Raw genomic sequence first — 23567 nt, forward strand, 5'->3', positions numbered from 1 at the left:
ATTAGCTTGCCTTGTAGCTATCCCTAGCCATCTTTGTGTGTGTTCTACTGTTAGTTATCATCTCTATCTGGTGTACGGTTCTTCTTATTATGGAGTTCTTTTCCATGGTAGGCAACATAAAATCTCCCAATGTCATCCATGAAACCATATTATGAATGCAAAAAATGTTTGGTAGTGAGATTTCCTATCATTGCTAGCTTGCTCTACACCAACAATCTTATCAACAAGATTGGATATCAGGCTTGCCATTAAAGACACATCCATCTAAAGCCCTCTTGTTTATGTCAATCAATAATCAAAGCCCAAAAGAATTGCTTACACTCTAGAGGCTCAATTACTTCGAGCCCAACTTTTAATTAATATATTCTCTATCATTCAACATTGATTATTGCCTCTTCATTAATGACACTTAGAGTTCCTACAACAATAAAAAGTGAAGTACCCATCTTAGATCAAATCCCAACCATAGCAAAGTTGGAGTTTTCTATGAAAGAGTATGCCTACTTGATGCTCCAAAGTGGAAACTGGATTGTAGCAATAGGTGCTAAGCCATTTTTTGATTCATACTTTTATCATACTTAATCTCATTCATGTTTATGTCTATGCAAGGTTAAAGAATTCTCACAGCCTTTCTCTTTGTTCTAGGTAGTTTCTCTCAATGGCAAGGCAACTTGAACTTCAAGGTATGGTAGGAGCAACTTCATTTCCAACAAGTGTTGTGAGGCTTCACAACCAACTAATATTAGAACTTTATCTAATCATCCTTTTAATTAGCCCAATCAATCGGTTAACCCATTTGCAACTCATCTTATAGCTATCTCTTACGAGCAACCCATCCAACTCAACATTTTCTCCAACCAATCTCAGAGATCCCTCTTAAGTCAAGCCTAGCCAATCAATTGATGCACAAGTAATAAATCACCCAACTCCTAACCATCCTACAAAGAAGAAATGTGCTCAGAATTGGACTAAGGAAGACATGACTAAGGCATTGGCAACACATGAAGCCAAATTGTCCCTTAGAAAGTGTTCATTGCAATATGGTATGATTACAACAATTATCACAAATTGGGAACTAGGAAGGACATACAAGAAGCAAAAGGATCCACCTACCATACTAAGTACTAAAGAGGAGACATTGTTACTAGATTGGTGTTGGAAGAAATGTGAAGCATGCCATGGGATCTCAGTCATTGATGTTAAGTGAAAGGTTGCTGAGATATGTCAAACAAGACATACTTTATTTTGCGAGGGTATCCTGGGCAAGTTATGGTACATTGGTTTTCATAGACAACATCTAGACCACTTAAGCATGCTCATGGGTTGTCAATTCTCAACCTGAAGTTGTTGAGATAAGGGCATGAGAGTTCTTGCATGGAGAGGGTTAAGGGCTCTATATGGATTAACCACAACCCAATATTTGAAGAGAGAAGATTCACCTTCCATGGATGTCAACATCTAGCCTTCCTATTGGACAATCCAAAAGACCCACAGCTTAATCTATATTATTTTAAGGGCTCACTTTTTAGTCCAAGTTTTTCATAATAGAGGTAATTGATCATGTCATTTAGGTCATGACAAATCTATTTGGAGATTACCTAATTCAAAGCTTCAATATTTCTCTCATAACTCATATTGGAAGGTGCACATTTTTGTCATTGCTCAAATTGAAAGCTATATTTGACAATAGATGTTAGATAACTTTGATTACTTGAATTTCATGTATGTTAGAAGCAACTACATGTTAGATAGAATGATTATACACAATTACTTGTTGGAGAGAATTTCTTAGAAGCACATTAAACAAGGCACTTGAAACATGTAGTTGAAAATAATTGTATTAGTTTAGCTAGCCATTGTGTATTCGAACATATCAGGCATAGAATTGCATAACATAACAAAAAGAGGAATATTGATGCAAAATTGGGCCAGCATGCTCATGATGATGGCTTGAGATAAAGATTCTTACCTTGAAACTTTCCCTCTTATGATACACATCTTTCCTAGATGACAATTTGTGGCATTCTATATTGAGGCCCATTGACATGTAAACTATAGGTTTGGTCCAATTTGTGTTCAACACCCTCCCAAAATTTTACTATAAGACGTGCCTTTGATTGTAGCTGTTATGCCTCCAATTGCCTTCTTTTAGTCTTCACCTCTCAATTTGCTCCTCATTGCTTCTTATGCTCTCGGTAAGTGCCAAATTCTCGTCTCTTTCTCTATTTCTCAGCCCTCTTCTCCTCTTTTGCCTTTGCAAGGTCTTCCCTTTTAACATTCTTAGCCTTCATGCTCTATGTATTGATTAGATGTCAAGATGAGGTTGTTTGTGCACTCAACAAATTAATGCCTCTTTGTTTGCATGATGAACACAAACCTACCCATGGAAATATACATCATAGTTAGACATCTCTACTATTAGTAAAACATGTTAGAATTGGGAATATTTACCTCTATGCGGGGCACTTAAAGAAGGTCCATTATCTCCCTTGCATTATTGGACGTTCCTACCATAGGTGCTTGACGCATATTCTCAGCTCCCAAGGAGCTCAGGTCTTCAATCGGATGCCTTCTATCATTCCATTTGGGTATGAGGAACTTGAGACAAGTCCTCATTTGTATCTTTGAGTGAAGCCATAATATTCATGTGATTGCAAGCAAACCATCAAAATGACCCGCATGCATATTCAAAGGCCATGTGCCTGTTGCTCAAAAACCACTCTTAATATTTACGTGCACACACAAGAGCTTAATAGCTCTAGCATCTATGCCAGCTAAATTGGTTTTTGACACATGACTATTTTCAGTATAATATTACCATAAATATGCTCTCTCTTTCTAAAGGTGTATTTTCAATGACTTGAAGATTATAACATCTAGGGATTGAAGCTAGTGTGATATGTGGGCTAGTAATGTCACTATGTCTATGCTCCATTCAAAATGAATCGCTTGCATATTCATAGGCCATGTACCTATTGCTCAAAAACCAACCCTAATATTTACCTCTGCACACAAGAGCTTAACAGCTCTAGTAGCTATGCTAGTAGCTAAATTGGTTTTTGACGCATGACTATTTTTAGTCTGATATTGCCATAATGCTCTCTCTTTCTAAAGGTGTATTTTAAATGACTTGAAGATTATAACATCTAGGGATTGAAGCTAGTGTGATGTGTGGGATGGTAATGTCACTATGCCTATGCCCCATTCAAATGCCTTTTCAACCACATTTATGGATACATGGCTGCCATGTCCATCAAGTGATAGCAAGTGCCTATTTGCAAAATCCACATTTTCTTGAAATTATATAAGTGATCCAACCATACAATAAACAATTCACCTATCATACATATCTTCTTTTGCATGGCCATGACAACTCCTTTCTCATAATTTTGGATGTAGCTACCCCCAAATCTTTGACCCTTGAAAATGTAGTAGCCAAGAACAGCTTGACTATTAGTATTCACATAACACAAGGCAGTCATCCACTCCCTTGAGTCTGCAATTTTGTATTTTTTTCCTCTCACGAAATCAGTTTGACCCAAAAGTTGAATAGAAAACTACTTTCACTCTCTTCTCCATTCTGGTAAATTTTCATCTTTATTGAATCTCTCTAGTGAGAGTAATTAGGATTTTGAGCGATCTACTTCTTCTCCTTACAACTCCAAAAATTGGGCAAAACACAAGTGCCCATCTCTCTTTGCATTCTTTCTTATTTGTTATTTTATCAATATGGTTTGATGTTGTTTCTTACTATTATTATTGTTTTATTGTGAAGGTTATTTTGAGTAAGAGGTGCGCGCGTGCACATACACACACACACACACACAAACACCCCCTCTTTATGTGTAATTTCTTTTCCTATTGTGTTTTCAATAGACCTTGATGTTGGTTCTCCCCCTTTTTGTGTGTTGTTTCTCTTTCCTGTTGTGTTTTCAATAGATCTTGATGTTGGTTTTAATTGTCGTTTTCTTGCAGAGTTGATTTCGAGAAAGTGGTAAGGATGCTAGTCTCTCTCTCTCTCTGGTTTTTCTTTGCTGTTATCTTTTCAATACAAAACATAATGTTAGTTTTAACCCTTGTTATTGTTTTATTGTAGAGATAATTTTAGATGAGCTTGCATAGGTGCTCATCTCTCTCTTCCTTTCTCTTTTTCTCTCCATGTGTTTGCTTTTTTCTATAGTTTTTAAATATACATTCATGTAAATACAAGGGAAATACTAACTCTTGCTATTGTCTTTTTGCAGAGATCAATTTGGGCAAGATTGGATATGTGCTCATTACTTTATTCTCTCCCACTTTCTCATATATACTCTCTTTTTCTCTACTTGTTTTTTTTTCTCTATATTTATAGTAGGTTTTGATGCTAATTCTAACTTTGGGATCGATTGTTATTGTAGCAATTAACACAAGGTAGAGCAAAGATGCTACAGCTCAGTTTCCAAGTAAATTTGTCATATTTTGTAGTGACAAAATTTATTCATTTGATTGGTTACTTTCATGTTTGTTGGGATTGATGTTTTCTTTTGTCTATTGTTTGCAATAGTTTTTGATAAATAATGGTTCAGTCTTACCTTCATCAGTAGAGCAGATTAACTTATAGGTGAATTTGTGCTATTTTATGTTACTTCTATTCATGCAACTATCTAGATATTTTTTGTTAAAATAGATTAATCAATTGAATAATTTAGTCATTGTTTTCTCATGCCCACGATTTCAATAAGTTTTGACGATAATAAGTTTATGATAAATTGTTGTTAGTGCAATCAATAGAGTAGTGTAGATATTCTACCTTATAGATAAATTCTCTCTTTTATATTACAAGAACTTATCAATACTTAGTTATTTTAGTTGTTATTGAAGTGCTATGTTTCTATGACATGCAAGTATTGTGCAAGGTTTAGGTGAAGCATAATACTGGTTGTTTTGCTATGGTGAATGATTTCTTTGTATTGGATAATATGGACCAGTTAGAAGTTGAGGTTCAAAAATCCTTTGATTTGTTGGTCCTATGTGTCCATTTGGATCTTCATGCCAATTGGCTATGATCCATGAAAGTCTTGTATCATATCATCCATCTAATGCACAATGTGTTAAGTCATAGAATATCTTAGGTGTCAATCCAATGTGCATGTTCAAATTTGCATACCCTATGGCTGCCATCCTTGTAACAACTACTTTGTAATACCCACATTTTCATAAATGTATTGAGTTCGATTAGAGATTTCTGTTTACTATAATGTAATTTTTTAAAACAAAATTGTCTGAGTATTCTTATACTACTCTTTCCATTCTATTTCATGTAAATGATATGATTGAAGTGATGCCTTGAAATTGAATCTGCACCTTCTATCGATGAACATACCTATATGCATTTTGATATCAGTATTTGTATCTATTTACAAGCGTGTAACCATATCTTAATGCTAGTCTTATATAAAAAAAATCACTGTTATGGTAGTTTGGACCCTCTATAGAAAATCTTATTTCTCATCAATGAAAAAGCTCAAGAAGAAACTATTTTAGGAAAACATGATCAACACCAGATGTAGCTGGAAAAAAAAGAGTAGAAAAAAGCTAAGAAGTGCATAATTTTATGTCCATCTTTAAGATAGTTTTTACAAAAAATTAAAAACTTTTAATGTTTCTAATCAAGACCATCTTAAAAAAAGAAAATCAAGTTAAAACTTTCAAGAAAAGTACTTTGATATGTATAGTATATATTCCCACTAAGATATTTGGAATTATATTAAAACTGATAATTTTTTAAAGAGCTCCAAATAGCATTATTGAGTGTTGTTTTGCCCAAATTTCATGCACTTTTGAAATTTTACTTTTTGTAGAAAAGGTATTTTGACTTGAAACTTATTCAAATTTTTCCCTATACTATTTACAATGCTAGTAAATTCCCATTCAATTTTGGTATCATATGCAAATGTTGTTTCAAATATAGTAAAATAGGACATAAGCTATTAAAGCTACTTACAACTACTTTTGTGGTAAATTAAAATATTAATATGAATGCCATATTGATTTGTATAGCATATTTTTTATTACTAATTAGACTTAAAAATGCTTACTATTTAGGGTTCACATTCTTCTTTACATCTATTAACTAGGTTATAATGCTTGAGAGAAGAAGAAGCATTCTCTTGATACAAGTATGCAACATGAAATATGAAGAAGGGAATTGGATCATTGGTATGTACCATTACTCATCTTGGATATATATGCATCTAAATATGAAGGGAGCTTTTAGGGTGAAAACATTTGCAATTGCTGATATATCAAAGCACTAGAATGGTAAAATTTGGCTCTTAGACAAAAGAATGTTAAATTTGACCTTGTAATAGAGGCATTAGTATGACATATATTCATGCAAAACAAAAACATACTATATCACTCATTGTAATCGTTCAACAAAACATTGCAAACAATAAGTCTTTATAGAATATTCCAAATGAGTAATTTGATGATATTTATGTAACTAATTGTCTCATATTTAGAGACAAGTTCTTTTAACTATTATCACCTTGAAATTGACAGTTTGCTTTTTGAGGAGCATATATCTAAGCAACTCAGAGAGGACCTTGTATTTTTCTATGACGCCAAGTATATATTACCCAAGGGGGATCAAGAATATAGAACCCTTATGTCTACACATGTATTGAATCTCAATAGCATAGAATGGCTATTGTATAGTAGTGTTGTTTGGCACATGTGCAAAACAAAAATTTCACTAGACATATTTGTTGGGGGTAAAGGTGCTTCTGTCTAAGTGCCAGTGTATTACTACACTAACAATACATGCGCCTGCACATTGCAAGCAACGGGCGACCATCACTGTTGCTTCATTCTTTATTCTTTCAGTGACATTTGAATAAAGGGAAGGTTGGTCACATATTATGACTATTGGAGTTCCCACATCTTGAGTCTCTCTCTCTTGCTCTCTTGCTCCATCCCCCATACCTCACACCTCTCTTGCTTTTGCTTGCTCATGCTTCCACTTGGGCTTCTCCCTTCAATTGGTATTAGAGCCATGTCCTCATGAGCTTGAGCTCAATCCAAAGCACTGCTTCAGCTCTCATTCGAGTTACCTACAATAAGGTTTCACCATTGGTAGCCATAGCTCCACCTCTCTTGAGGTTCATATTGAGCTCTCATTGCTCTAGGACTTCTTTTTCAGGGATGAAAATACAAACACGTTTTTTTTAAATGTGGCCACTTTCAAGAACATTAGACAAAGGCTTTGTCATTGTTTACCACTCCTCTCAGCATTGACCATTAGCATTGAGCATTGGTTTTGAGTCATTGAGCTTCAACTATTAACTGTGCAAATAAGGTAGTATACTATCATGAAACAGGGACAACCATATGTTTGGAGCTTGTATATGCTTTTTGGAATGCCCGTATACCTATGTTTCTTTGTCAGATACTTGGAGGATCATATATCATTCATTTGAGATGCTATTAGACTAATTTGAGCACTCTTTTAGCTCAGCTTTCTCATAGATATCACTACTGCCATAACATGGCCCAATGTTATTTATCTGCAAAATGTCATTCTCTTGGCTTATGTGATGCTCCCAGGATGCTCATTTGATGTTGGACACTTGGGGAATGTTTGGCCAATGTATTGGAATGCTTTTGGACTACTTTGAGCCCATATTTGACTCACTTTTATTGTCGTTTTTTCTACTATAATAAGCATGACCGAAGGTTATTTTATCAATGAAAGCATATGCCTATTGCTTGTTGATGCTTCCCAACTACTTGGGCTGATACATTGATGTCTATGATTGATGCCACATGCTTGGTCATACTCCTAGAATGCTTTTGAGCTTCGATCACTTTTGCTTAGTCTTGACTATCATTTTATTGTTGTATATATAGTGGATAGCAAGCTTTTAATAGGGATACTCTATGTCTAATGCTTTTTCATGTTGTTCAAGCATTCTATCAGATGTATTGGTGTACGACATTGAAGCTCAATGCCTGGTTATGCTATTGAATGCATTTGAGCTCACAACATTTGACATTTGTTGTCAGTTACTTCATTGGATGCTTTAGAGGTCTATGACCTTACAGGCTTGAAGCCTTTATTGGGTCTTATGCTCCCGACTATATACTTGATGTATCTTGGATGCTTCAATGCCACTCACATATTGAGGATTTGAGCTTTGTCTGCTCGTCTGGCATCTAACTTTTGTTCCAATGGGCACCACTTACTTGATACTTGGATGTTACATTGAGCTTTGGATTTTATTTGTAGAGAGCTTGAGTATGCAGTATCTCATTTTTAGCATGATGTAATTTTAGATTATTGTATTATTTATGAGAGCAGTACTCTCCTGCATTTGATGCTATTTTGGTCATAGCTTGTGAAAAACTCATTATTTGGTCTGTACCTATTGTTTTTAGCTTGTTTTGGCAATGGTTTTGTGACCATTTGTAGGTATTACAACAACCTGGTTGGTCTATACTATGCCTCTTTTTCTTGTAGTATGACTAGTCATTTAAATGATAGTACCATTGAAAAGTTGGATGGTAGCAATTATGGCTATTGGAAGACCCGAATTTGGCAAGTTTTGATGCATAAATCTTAGATTAGGCCAATCAAATGTAAAAGCATTAAGCGTGAAGATCAAGATCAAGATGTGTGGGATGACTAAGATGAGCTTTGTAGATTCATGATTATCCTATACCTCAAAAAGCAGGTTTATTATAACATTGTCGTAGATGGGTAGTCTACATGGAATCTTTGGGAAAAAATCGATAATCTCTATGATAAGTAGATCCCTACTTCTCAGATATATTGGCTAAAGTAGCTTATGCACCTTTGCATAAAGGAAGCTACTAGTGTTTCTCAACATTTGAGCGAGTTTCATGCCATCACATTGGCCAGCTGTCATCAGAGGGTATTAACTTTAAGGACAATCTTCCACCTTTGTTCTTATTGGTCACATAACCTGAGTCTTGGGATATATTTTGTACTGCTATGTGTGAAAATATGCTTGAGAATGGGCTCAAATTGTCTGATATAGAGGGTGCAATCCTCCTGATAGAGGAGAACAATAGGAAGAATGTGGATGCTTCTCGTACTTCTAATGCTTTGACTGTTCAGGGTCACCATGATGGCAAGAATGGGAATGAAGGCTATGGTAGAGACTCACAGAAGTCTCATTCTAAGTTCTGTGGATAGTCTTGTAGTAAGTCTCCTAGACGTAAGTATGATTTGACATGCCATTATTGTCGGAAAGTGGGACATATCAGGCCGTAGTGCCATAAAATGTGCAATGACAAGCACAAGGATTTGGGAAAAGGGAAAGTGCAAGACAAGTCTGATGATCACATCATTATCCTTGCTAAGTCTAGTGTTAAGATTGAAGAGATCAATGTAGTGCAACAACCTAACTCTCATGATGATTACATACTTGTAGCTTCTTCTTTGGATAAGTCACAATTGTCTGATGCCTTGCCTGGTTTTAGTTAGTGTTGGTCGATGGATTCAAGGGCTTCCTTTCATGTGACCCCTCATAGAGAGTGGTTCTGCTCCTATCACAGGTATGATTGGATCTATTTGTTTGGGGAATGACTTGGCATTGCATATAGTTGTATTTGTGATATTCAGCTACAGCTATGAGGGTTACTTTTTTTCCTTTGGGGATTATTCTTGGAAGATCACTCGTGGGAACCTTATTTTGGCACATGTCCCAAGTCTAACACTTTATATCCCTTGGTTGTATTTGGATCCGTAGATTATGTTTTGTCTATGGCTGCAGTTTCACATGTATCTATTTGGCATCTTGGGCACATGTCCTTAAAGGAAATGAAAGTGCTTACTCATTTGCAGTATCTTCTACCCCTTGATATAAGCATGTTGAGTCATATGATCATTTTTTGTATGGCAGGCAGACACGTAGTATACATAAGAAGTGTCACACTTTGTACATGGGTGAGCCTTTGGCACTTATTCATTCCAATGTTTGTGAACCTATGCCCTATAAGTTGTTAAGAGGTGCAAAGTACTTTATCACACTCATTGATAAGGTCTGAGCATATCCCATAAAACTGAAATTTGATGTGTTGGCTACCTTTTAGTATTGGCTTGCACTGGTTGAGAACCAATCTAAGTGTAGACTGAAAATTTGCCTACAATCAAATAATGGGGGTGAGTATATCTCTAAAGTCTTTGAGGAGTTTTGCGATGAGAGGGATATTAAGCGTCAGTTGACCACCCTATACACTCCATCCTAGAATGGTATGGATGAGGGCATGAATATCATAATATAGGAAAGGGTCCATAGTATGCTTAGCTAGGCAAAGGCTTACCACAGTAGTTTTGGGTTGAGGCATGACAATTGTCGTACACTTGATCAATGAATTTCCTTGCAGTTCTATTAACTTTCAAGTTGCGGAGGAGGTGTGGTTTAGAAAACAGAGGAGGTATGATCATTTACGTGTCTTTGGTTGTGAGACTTTCTGCAATGTACCCAAGGAAAAGTGCACAAAGCTAGATCCTAAGTCCGTGAAATGCATCTTTCTTGGTTATGGGGATGCAGATGAGATGGGCTATCACCTATGGGATTTGCAAGCTTGAAAATTCATCTGCAGCCATGATGTAGTTTTCTAGGAGGAAAAAATGCATAAGCAACATGAGCGGATAGTCGAGATACGCAGGGTTACCTTTCAAGAGGAGCCTCATGCTCTCGTACAATTAGTTAAACAACTTGTAGTAGCACCTGATGCTCCAACAGTCCATGACCATGATGTTAGACAGAATGTGTAAGCTCCTCATCCTACCTTGAGATGCTTTACTAGAGCTAGATGTCCTTCTGAGCATTTTGAGCCCTCTATTGATTATGTGACGGTGACAGATGCAGGTGAGCCTCCATCAGGGGAGTTTTGAGGTCTCGAAAATGCCCTGTAAGTGATCCTAGAGAGAGAAAATATTTTAGAAAATAAAATTATTTTTAGATTTTAAAAACTTTTATATTTTGGTTAGTAAATATATAAAAAATAATTAATAAGTCATTGTCGTGATATTCTCGTGGTCACATCAAACCTAGAAATCTAGACCGCCATAAAGGTGACAAAGATTGTTATAATGAAGATCTTACTCATCCTCATTAAAGTGAAAAATAATATTCAATTTGAATTTTGTTTCACATTTGATTACTTCCCTCCATTCTCACTCTCTTCTTTCTTTTCCATTCTTACTAGTTTCTTCTTCATTTTCCTTCTTGTTTCTAATTCGCATACTTTTTCAATCCAATCTTCTAATCACATCCTTAGCTATGTATCAAGCATCCAACGAACTTTGTAGCTCTACAAAAAAGGCCTCTCTATCATCTTCATATTGAGTTGGATAGTGAGTATGAACCAATAAGGAAGAGAACAAAACCCATTACTATTATAGAGTCTAAAAAACATATACTCAAGTTTGAAGGAAAGAAGAATCTTGATCTTTGGTTAGATAGCAGGCTATATCTTAAAGATCCTAGCAAAAATAGCACTCTGCCTTTCTATAATAGCTCTTCATTGTTGAGTTTCATTGGTGATGGTTATATTGGGTTTCTAAGCTATACACTTAACTTGGTTGTAGAAAAGAATGTCCTCAAATTGGAGAACCATCTTTTATCAAAATATAACAACGAGTTACTGTAGAAGCTAGAAGGCTATCAACTGAGGATTCATTTGTTGGAGAAACACATCAAATCTTATCAACGAAAGCAAACTATTTTAGGACTTCAAAATCGATAAAAGGCTCTTAGAAGTATTGAGAGTCTCAGATGAGGTGGAGGTGGTTGTAGTAAAATAATCCAATCAGTAAGATACATCTTTTTCCACTTTAAAAATATGAAGTATGACTTTGTTTATAATTAATTGCATTGATTTGTGATGTTGATTTTGTTTAGATCTCTTCTTCAATCGAATGTAAGTGAAAGAGATTCTTTGAAAGCATCTCAATTTTATTATTATCTTCTTCCTTCAATAGTTTCCAAAGATATTTTAGAGAAGAAAATTTTTAAAAAAGCAAAGAAACAATGCTTGGAGTCATTTATAAAGGATCATTCTTTGGATACTGAGTTAGTGCAGAAGACACTAGATAATATTGGTATCAGTGGAGACGCTTATATACAACTTTTCTAGATTTTACAGTCAAATATGAAGCAAGGACAAGTACATAATTGCATACTTTCAAGGCCATCTGTAATTAGAATTATTAGATAGGGAGTGAATAGTAAAGTAATGGAGATTCCGGGTGAGCCTTTCCATATCAAGACTAGCTTCAAGGGAAAGAAAAATGAAGTTTTATTCAATGAATTCAATAGTATTTTCCTTGACTTGCCTACCCTACAATGCTTAATGATTAGATTCTATGACTTGTGACCAGAAAAGGCACAAGGAGTGGCTAGATTTGTGGTTAAACTTGATGAAAGTGAGATTCTAAAATGTATAAAACTAGAGAGGGTCTCTATTACCTTGATGAATATAGCACTTTCATCAGATCATTACAATCACTCAATGTTATTTAGCATTCAATCCAAACACAGTATTTGGTGGCTAGGAGCATTCAAAGTAGATACAGAGGATTTTGATATATTGTATTGGGTTTTTTATCGAATACCAATACCTTAAGTTATTAAGAGACAACAAGCAAGAGAAGAGCTATGTGTTGAAGGATTTGGGAACTATAAGATTGAGTGACACATAGATGGTGACTTAAAGAAACTTAAATGTATGTACAATGTATCAAAGGGAGCCAACTCTAGATCTCCTTACCTATATTGCATGCCCCCATCCATAGAGTTGAACTCAAGCAATTGGAATAGAGATCCCTCTAGGCATAACAAGGATCCACAGTTTAAGCCAGTCCTAGATACTCCTTTAGTGAATGCCCATATATGTATACTTTATGCGCTTTTTAGGATAATTAAAAAGCTTGTTCACTTTATATAGGATTTGCATGGGAGTTGAAGCCATTATAAGCTAGAAAAGATGCTATAACAAAGATTGAAAATGTCTTATTTGCAATTGGTTTGCACGGTGGTAATGTTGTTATTGAACCAGATCTTCAAAAGTCTAAGGATGGCAATTTTGTCCCCAAAAAGCCATCTATTGGTGGAGTGAAAGCTAGAAGGTTCCTAGACTTTCACGGGAGACTTGGTAAGATAAGCTCTAGGAATGGTAGCTCAACTATTAGATAAAATCAGTGAAAGTGCCTACATAATGTAGTTAAGAATCATACTGATAATGGACAAGCTTGGAATAGAAAAGCCAATATTTGGGAAGCACTAGACAAAGTATTATTTTATTGTGATAAAACAAAGTGGAATGATGATGATCTCAAAGACTTCAAAAGCCAATTGAACCTTTTTAAAAAGCAATGACAGAAGCTTGGGGTAATCAACACTTCACTCACTATATGGTAAGAAGTTTATATATTTATGTCTCTTTATTATCTAATTCATATAGGGTTTTTTGATTGAATTTCTTTATTTGTTAACTATGCAACATATTTTATACAAAAATGCACCATATTTTATCAAGAAATATGGATCTTTATCTATTTGGTCAACCCAAGGTATGGAAAAATCACATTATCAAGCAAGAACAAAATTCTTTAGATACATAAGACATGGAGGTGAAAGATACAAAGCAAACAGTTTATTAGAGGTCTTTCAATGGTTCTACAAACAAATTTGGCATAAATTCAAGCTCAAAGACACAACCGCATCATGTAATACATAATCTTTGGCAAGGACTATATCCACAATTACCCAAAGAAGAAAAAAGGGATATTTAAACTCTTGTGCAAAGCAAAGATATTCAAAATGGTTACAAACTAGACAAAGAGATGGAAACATATGGGTTTCAAGAAACTCTTAATATCTTTTAGTCTGACTCTGTTGTAGAAGATTCTTTAGTTTTAGGGAATTCACTAGGTCCTCTAAAGGAATCTTTTATTTCATCCCACTCGATGAGACCTCTACATTTCACGAACTCTTGTTTCCTATAGCTTAGAAGGAGCTTCAAATTTTTAGCATCTCCTACATGGGAAAGAAAATAAGAGGCAATAACTTTAAAGTATATTGCCCTAGATCCACTGTATCCAAGCATGAAGCCAAAAACTCTTATAGCTTCTTTTTTCTCCACCAAAATTATCTTGTCTAAACCTCTATTGAAAGTTTGGGAGCCAATCACCTTGGAGATAGCTTTCAAAGCCATTATTGGTAAGCTAGAAGAGCTTGACAACCTACTATGATAAATTGTAATTGTTCGATTATTTAAGCTTTCAATATAATGACCACACCCTTGAATTTTTCCAAGCTTCAATGGCCTTGAGCCCTTGGCTCTTCCAAGAAAGTTGTCTGCATCTTCAATTTCTATCTGTATAATAAACCACTATAGCATAAGATGTTAGTATATAAATATCCAATAATATTTGTCTATAATGCATAACATACTCTAATATAAATTACAATGGATATCTTAGAATTATCTTTCATACCTTAGGGTTTTTATCTTCTTCAAGAATACTATCATCATATAGATTTATTAAACTTTTTGGTTTCTCCTCCTAATGGAGACTTCACTTTCTCTTCATACCCCATGTTATCAATACCAAGTCTCTATTGAATTTATAAGTACTCTTCCTTTGTAGGTATCCCCCCCTTTTCATATTCCACCATATGATTAATACAAGAATACAAGGCTACAGAGCTGTCTTGAAATTTCTCTCCCTCAACATCAAGAGTTGCTAGCAAGTCCTCTTCATAACTTATAAAATTATTATCATTTTGACCCCACGCAACAAGGATTGCCAGGCAGTAATCTTCTCTAAGAATAAAAAAGATATTTAATATCATTTAGCAATACATATCTCTTTTTGTTTATGAGATAGCTGGGAAATATTGGGACACATTTAAGATGACTTGTTTCAATCTCTGCACTCAACTCTATCTCATTTTCTTCCATTTTTGTAATCTTCTCACTTTTAAACGAAGCAACATCAAATCACTATACTAACTGGTTCTCAATATTATCCTAAAACATTTCACCCTTCTCTTATACAAGAAATCCAACATCCTTTTGTACAAGAAGACATTGATATTGATTCTGATGCAAAGGGCAATCTACTTTCCACTTCTTGAAATCTTCATCAATAAGGCCAACCTTGTTTTGCAAAGTTGTTCTAGGAGCATTGGAAGCTTCCATTACATCGCTATAATGGACAAATCCCTCAATCTCTAGGCCTTCCATATGTCTATCATAAAACTCCCTAAAGTCCTTTAGTTTATCTTCAAGATCCTTCAAAAGCTCTTGCAAATCAAAGGGAACATTGATTATATCTTTGATATGAATAAATCTAGATGAATTTCGAGTTGCAATGAAGAAAATCAAATAGCTTTTCATCACATGTATCCTCCAAATCGTCCCCCTCCATTCTCTCTAAAGATAACTTCCTTTTAGTCATCCTAATTACTCACAAAATATACAATTAAAATTAGGGGCATAATATACAAATCCACATTTACTCATATCCAGTAGACTAAAGAAAGATTGCTAAAAAAAATTAGTCAAAACCTATAAAGCACTACTTTTGAATTTTGACAAATGTAACATGTTTGTTATGTAAGATATTAAGAAATACAAGATGAATGAAATGAATTTATACTTTATGCAGTAGAGAAAGCATGAAATTTGAAGTCTCATCGGCCAAACTTTGTTTAACATTAACAACTCATGAAAGGCGAAAACAATGATCCAGACCGCCTCACAGTTCAAAAAAACGTGTTTCACACGTCACTTTGATTAAAAAAAGCTTGATGAATTCGTATTTTATACATCTGAAAATTTTGAACAAAAAAATACATCAAGAACATCAAAACACCATCGTTTAACATGTGCATGAGACCAATATTTATAGAAAAACAAAGTAAAACCCTTACAGAATTTCTAAGTTCTTGATGTATCTTTCTCCTCTTAAACCAACCAACATCTTCAATGCCTCGAAATTCAAGATTGTAGAGAAAAATATTAAGAAAAGTATGATACCTAATATTTGTAGGCCTTGCTCCTGAGAATAAATAGTTTTTTATAAGAATATGCTTGGTTTGGCTTGTGATGCTTACAAGATAAATAGCTTGTCGAAGACAAGACAAGATACGTGAAAGAAATAGTAACCAAAACTTCTGACCTTGAGTGTTTATATATATATGCCAACGGTCACCGCATGTTTGTTCAAAAAGTACATTTTACTAATTCGGAGGAGGCGCGCTCAAATGAAAAAGAAAATGCTAAGAACTTAAAAATCAGAGCCATAAAAGCACTATCATGCCAAAAAAGCAATTGACACATGGTACAACTTTCCAATAAAAAATGATATGTAGTCATACGTGTGAAATTAACTACGCATTACAACAGCCACACATGTAAATCAACATCCTTATAAATCCGATTTCTAAACCGCAAAAGAGTTTTTTCGAAGACAAGCTCTCTCTATGCTCGACCACACCAACACAACACTAATTTGATCACAGTGCAAAATTATTCTTTAGCGCAAGGCTACTAAAGAAGGCTTTATCACCCAGCATATGCACCGAACCCTCGAAAATGTAAGTTTTTTTTATAAAATATGATTTAGCTCTGAATCACTTGACAATTCCTACCAAATGATCCCAAAAAAATACCAAATGTATGAAATGTGATTAGCCATGGCTCTATTTTGTGTTTCATACGTTGCTTGGGGGGCAAGTTTCTATTTGATCAAATATGTATTAAATGTGAGATTGTGTTGGTTTCTCTTGTCCATGTGAGGCCTCCTCACATTTCATATGACTTAGGCCTACATTGTTTCTCTTGTGACGTATGAAATGCGACGGGTGTTAGGTTATCTTGTCCATGTGAGGCCTCCTCGCGTTTCATACGTCTTGGGCCTGCATTGTTTCTCTTGTGATGTATGAAATACAATAGGGTGTTAGGTTCTCTTGTCCAAAAGGCCTCCTCGCATTTCATACGTCTTGTGCATTGTTTTATTGAAATTGGATTTTGACTATGTGATTAGTGTTTGCTTGCTACTTAGTGATTGTAGATAAAATGATATGAGAGGTATGGGGATCTTTCCTAATTTGGTTCTACTATTTGTTTTTTTGGATGTTTTAAATGGCTAGAACTAAGGCCACTGCAAGGAAGCAGAAAGCTGATCCTAGATGTCTTGCTTCAATGATCCATCAGTCCTCCAAGCCTTCCAAACTTACAAGGAAATCAAAGCCAAGAAGAAGGTTCTTAGATCATGTTAGGTGCCTAAAGGAGATTAGAAGTGCAATGAAGGCTCTAAAAAATGTAATTCCAAAGTTGTCTTTTCAGAGGCTTGTTAGAGAAATTTTTGACAAGCATAGTCTTGATAGTTTTAGATGGACTAGGGCAGCTCTCAGCTATATTCAGGAGGCTATATAAGATTTTTTAATTGATTTTTTCCAAGATTCTTATATCTGTGCTACTCATGCACATAGGCTTAAACTTATGGATAAAGACACGATAATTCTCAAGAGATTGAGATACAAATTTTCAAAGGTCCTTAAGCCAGTCTCTCTTTTTGATGTGAAAGCTTTCAATATTTTAAATGCACCTCCATATAGAAAGAAGAAAAATGATCCAAGTTTAAAGGTTGAAGATATTACGCATGAAAATGACACAAGACAACATGAGAAAGAGGAGAAGGCCACAGAAGAGCAGGCAGATAAATGGAGGGAGTATAGAAGAATGAAGGAAGAAGAAAAGAAAGTAGAACAACTTTGAAGAGGAGTTATCTACCCTTCTTGAAAGGGTTGACCCTAAGGGCTTCAATGTTTGTTGCTTTTTACTTGATGATATTAACAAAATATCTGATATGGTATTTTTGGACTCTGATTGTATTCAAATTCTCAAGAATAAATTGAGAGAAGTAAATGACTCGATTCTTCTTACTAGGATGAGGTATAGTATACTAAATTTGTTTTTACTTACTATATTTTTCTAGTAATAGACTTTCATGTTGATGCTTACTATCTCCATTCCTTTGTTAGGTATGTAATGCATAAGCTTCCCTTTGATATACAACAAAAGATTGAGGTTCTTGGTCCATCTATCTCATACTATATAAGGAGTGAGATTGATACAAGTGTATTTGACCATTGGTTCAATTCAATTGACTTTGAATCTTTGGAGCTTATTCTAATTCCATATAAAGAAAAGTAAGTAATTTGATATTTTGTTAGATTTTATAAGATCTTGTTTTGCTAGATTATTGAAATATTTTTATATTTACTTCTCATTGGAGCCTAATTGGAATAGACTGTGTGGAGAGGCAATGTTTCCTCATCAATTCTATAAAAGGAAGCCATGGAAATGCCAAGTTGTAAGTTATATAATCTAGGGTCTCCTTGATATTTGATCTTTTTGGTGTAGGTACTCTAAATATTTTGATCTTTCTTTTGTAATAACTCTAAATTTAATTTCCTTTTTTATATAGAGCTGTAAAAAGATTGATTGAAGTGCTAGAGAAAAGGTCTCCCATGCTTTTTGACTTACTTACAACAATGCAATATAGACAAGTTGCAGTAAGGTCTTGATTAATATGGTTGGAACATACTAAGAAAATTTATTCTAAAAACTATCATAGACAAGTTTCATAGTTTTACTTTATATTGTTGATTGCAGTGTCCTCATCAGGATGATAGTTACTATTGTGACTAGAGAGTAATTGTAAATGCCAAAAGATTGGTTCAATTTATTAATCTCAATGATGATAAACTTATAAAGGTAATGTGAAACAAACTAAACTTTAAGATAGAGGTTTATTGTAAAATAGTCCATTGATGATATTAATATAGTCCATTGTAAAAAATAACAATAAACTAAAAATATATTTTTACAAATGTATGACAGTTTACAAGGGATTTCTATACAAGTGAGCACGTTTGGTATATAAGAGCAAAGCTCATGAAGTACATAATGGTCAATTGTATACAATCGACAAGAATGGACAATAGTGGAGGCTTGGACATTGAAGGAGAGGAGGTGCATGTAACTATAGCATGTGAAGCTATGCCTTCAACACCCAAGGCAACCAAAGCATCAAAGATAGGCAAAAGGACTCCTAAAAAGGATGTCCCTTCTCCTAAGAAAAGTTCTAAAAAAAGTAACTTTTTCTTTTTCTTAGATTGTAAGCCATTGTGTATAAGTCATGGAGATGGCTGTGAAAAAATTGTACATGTATTTTATATTGATAGTAAAGAGATATTTTCTTCAATATCCTTGCATTGTATATTCTTCTCTCTCCTTTTTGATATTTGTAATTTTTTTTTTACAAATTTTTATTAATCAAGAAGTCAAATCAGATATATACCTAAGTGGATATAATATGATATAAAAACTTACTCGTTTGTTATTAAGTTAAAACACAAATGAGTATGATAGTTCAATATCTTCATTCTGTAAATCCATCCTCATTTGATGTAGCATACATGATGATCTAATCTTTAGGATTGCAATAATGTCCTCATTGTACCAAACATCAAGATCCACTTAGGATCTTTGCTAAAATTATCAAGATTTTGGTCTAAAGCAACTAGACTACCACCAACATAATGCCATCTACTATAATAAAAGCTAAGGATGAAATTTTGAGTGGCAAGCATATATTTACAAGATATAGAGTCTTGATCTATCTTACATATAAATTTTCCTTTTGTCCTAGTGTCCCATCCCTCATCAACAAATTGTACAACATGATCATATGCTAGTCTCTTCATTGAAAGCATAGCCTTTGATTTTCTTATCTCATCATTAGAAAAGAATTCAACAAATATATTAGTAAGCATGAACAAAGTAACTTTGCTTAGCTGACTTGAGATACTAGGTTTTAATGCTCTCTGTGTCGTTTACATCTATAGCTCTCACTACTAGCTAGACTTGGCAAAGGCCACTCAAAGCTAGAAAAATCAGGCAAAGAAAGGGGGGATATTGATCCCCATTGGCTATGTTGCATGGGGACAATATAAGAATGGTCATAGAAGAATATTCCATTCTCTGCAACCTTTGTCTTATTTCTACCTTTGTACATCTCTTCTCCAATCAAGCCATGCATCACATCAATCACATCAACAATAGACTCGACTAGTTGCCATTCCTCAAGATTAGAGGGATAGACATCTACAAGACAAATGAATAAATGTTATAATGGAAAACCTTAAACCAAGTTCAAAAAAAGAAAGACTTTAAAAATCAAATCTTTATGATTTGGTTTATGCATTGGAAGATTTGAAGTTCCAAGTTCCAAATATAGCTCTCTATGCATAAACGCATATTGCACCAGAACCTCTTTTATGCTATTCTTATTTACTCCAAGCTTGAAATCTCGAATTCTACCCTTCCAAGCAGAGATGAATGAGCTCTCATATCTTTGCCTTTTTCCACATTTTGCCTATTGCATGGTGATCCAACTGCCTTTGCTAATGATTGTAGGAATCCATTTTCCATCTTTTGGGAACGAGTTAAACACTAATATGGATGTGATTTGGGAGCTTGGATTCCTTGTTGAAGGTTGAATTTTTGTATCTATATGAGAGAGAGAGAGAGAGAGAGAGAGAGAGAGAGAGGACTAAGCTACCACAAGAAAGGAGGGAAAAACACGAGAGGGATAAAATAAAGGAGGAAAAAAATAAGTGGCAAGCTCTTTATTAATTTGATTTAGATTAAACTTCACATTATCATTAATCCAAACATATCATTAAATAAAATTGGCGGAGATTGTATATCATTAATGCAAAAAATGTCATAATCACAAATATAAAAGGCTAAAAATAGATATTGATAATACAAAGTCATAATATTATTAATTATATATATATATATATATATATATATATATATATATATTTGTAAAATGATTTTTGGTATTTTTTAAAATAGAACTTCCGTTACAGAGGCTTTACTCCTATTGGTCTAAAGCACTCTCTCTCAATCTCCTAAAATGCATTTTCGAGACCTAAAAATGCCCCTAATGTCACTTATAGTAAGGCCATGTGCTGTGATAATAGTTACTCTTGGGAGAGGGACATGCAGTCAGAGTTTGACTCGTTACAGAAAAATCATACGTGGGAGTTGGTTCCTTTGCCTGGTAAAAAGCGTGCATTGCCATGCAAGTGGGTGTACAAGTTGAAGAGCATCCTTGGACACCACAAGCTTGCTTCTAAAGCCATATTAGTTGCTAAGGGTTTTAAACAGGAGCATATTGTTGATTCAAGAAAGCCTTCTCTCATGTAGTTAAGATGACTACCCTAGGCTTGGTACTAGCATTGGTTACTTACTTAGATATGGACCTTTATCAGATGGATGTTAAGACAACTTTTTTACATGGGGACTTGCATGAGGAGATTTATATGTAGTAGCCTAAGGGTTTTGAGGAAAAATGCAGGGAATACCTAGTGTATAGATTGAGAAAGAGCCTTTATGGCCTTAAACAGGCACCTAGGGAATGGTACCACAAGTTTGATGCTTTTATGCATTCACAGGTCTATACACACAATGATATGGATCTATATTTATACAAAAAGAAGGCTTGTGGGGTAGCCTTTTGATTTTGACACTCCATGTGGATAACAAGTTGATTGCTGGGAGAGCTCCTAGTGGATATGCTGGATGCTCTGAAAAGTTAGCTTAAGAAGAGTTTTGAGATGAAAGACATGGGACATGCCTCACATATTCTTGGGATACGCATTACACGTGATCGCTCTTAGGGGCTTCTTTACTTGTCACAAAAGGAGTATATCTAGAAGGTCCTTGAGCAGTTTCATATGCAAGATGTTGAGCCTATTGGCTATCCTTTGCCTTCTCATGTGAAGGTGAGACAGACTGATTGTCCATAGTTTGATGAGCAGAAGGCCAAGATGGCCAAGATCCCTTATGTATCTGTAGTGGGTAGTTTGATGTATGCCATGATAGCCACTCGTCTTCACATAACTTTTGCAGTGGAAGTTGTGGCACACTATATAGCTACACCTAACGGGGAGCATTGGGATGCCATCAAGGGCATCATGAGGTACTTGAACGGCACAACAGACATGTGCATATTTTATGGTGGCGAGGATACAGGAGTCATGGGGTACACTAACATAGATTATGCAGGACATGCCAAAAATAGAAAATCCACCTCTGGCTATGTGTTTACCTTTGCTGGGGGATGTTGTTTCTTGGATATCTAGGGTGTAGAAATTCATGGCACTCTCTATTACGGAGGTCGAGTCTATTGTAGCCACTGAAGCTTGCAAGGAGGCTCTTTGGTTAGGCCGTTTGGTGGTAGACCTTAGTATGACTGACATGGTTTCCACATTGCATTCAGATTCTATGAGTGCTATCCAATTAGCCAAGAATGTGGTCTTCCATGCGAAGAAGAAGAACATTGAGGTGTAGTACCACTTTATTAGAGAGGTTGTTCAGGACAAGTTTGTTGACATTGTTAAGATCCTAGGCATTGGATGAGATGACCTCTATTTCTTATCCTATTGTACTCTATGTACACATTGTGCTTTGTCACCTTTTTTCTTATTTCCTCTTCACTCGAGGCACATTTTTCTTTAAGTGGGAGGTTGTTGGAGGTAAAGGTGCCCGTGCCTAGCTACCTATGTATTACTACACGGACAGTACCTACACCCGCATATTGAACGTGATAGACGTTCATCATCGTCACTTCATTTTTTATTATTTCAGTGATATTTGAACAAAGGGAAGGCCGATCACACATTGTGACTATTGGAGTTCCCACATCTTGAGTCTCTCTCTCTTGCTCTCTTGCTCCATCCACCATAGCTCACACCTCTCTTGCTTTTGCTTGCTCGTGCTTCCACTTGGGCTTCTTCCTTCAATATTAAGCTCTATGAAGCCAAGCACTGTCTCAAAGAATGTATACCTAAGTTGGTTCATACTAATTGCAAATTTTGTGCATATATTCAAGGAATGTAAGGGTTTGAGATGTATCAAAAGCATGCACACCATAAAAAGTGCATCAGAGGATTATGTAACAAGAAGTTATCTTACTATCTTAGATCTTCTTGAACCCATTTGTATCCTTCTAGAAGCCTTGCTCTAGCCACTTATTATGGTTTTCTTTGGCACTTGAGATATCATAGCATGCTCTTTTAGTAACACATCATGATTTAATCATGTTTGCAACCAATTCATTAGTAGTTTCATTTTCTTTCTTTTGCGAGAGTTGAGCTTCATCCACTACTATGATATTGTACCACTAAGATAGCAATTGGATCATTGAAATACTTCCATTCACCCATTGACTGTGAGTTTTTCCTTTGTATGTACCACATGCTATTTAATGTGAATTTTCCATCCCTTGTATGGACCAAACTCCCATGCTTTCCTTTTCTACAAAGTATGGCATATAAACCTCAAGGATATGCTACAAAGACACATCTAAACCTTGGCTTTGACAAATCTTATTTTACCTCTATTACTTTGAGGAACCACATAATGTAACTTTTTCCATCCATCATAGTCTTATAGCCTACAAA

Source organism: Lygodium microphyllum, chromosome 23, assembly GCF_053477565.2.
Source record: "Lygodium microphyllum isolate KBCC chromosome 23, Lygodium_microphyllum_v1.1.10, whole genome shotgun sequence".
In the NCBI taxonomy this organism is placed as follows: Eukaryota; Viridiplantae; Streptophyta; class Polypodiopsida; order Schizaeales; family Lygodiaceae; genus Lygodium; species Lygodium microphyllum.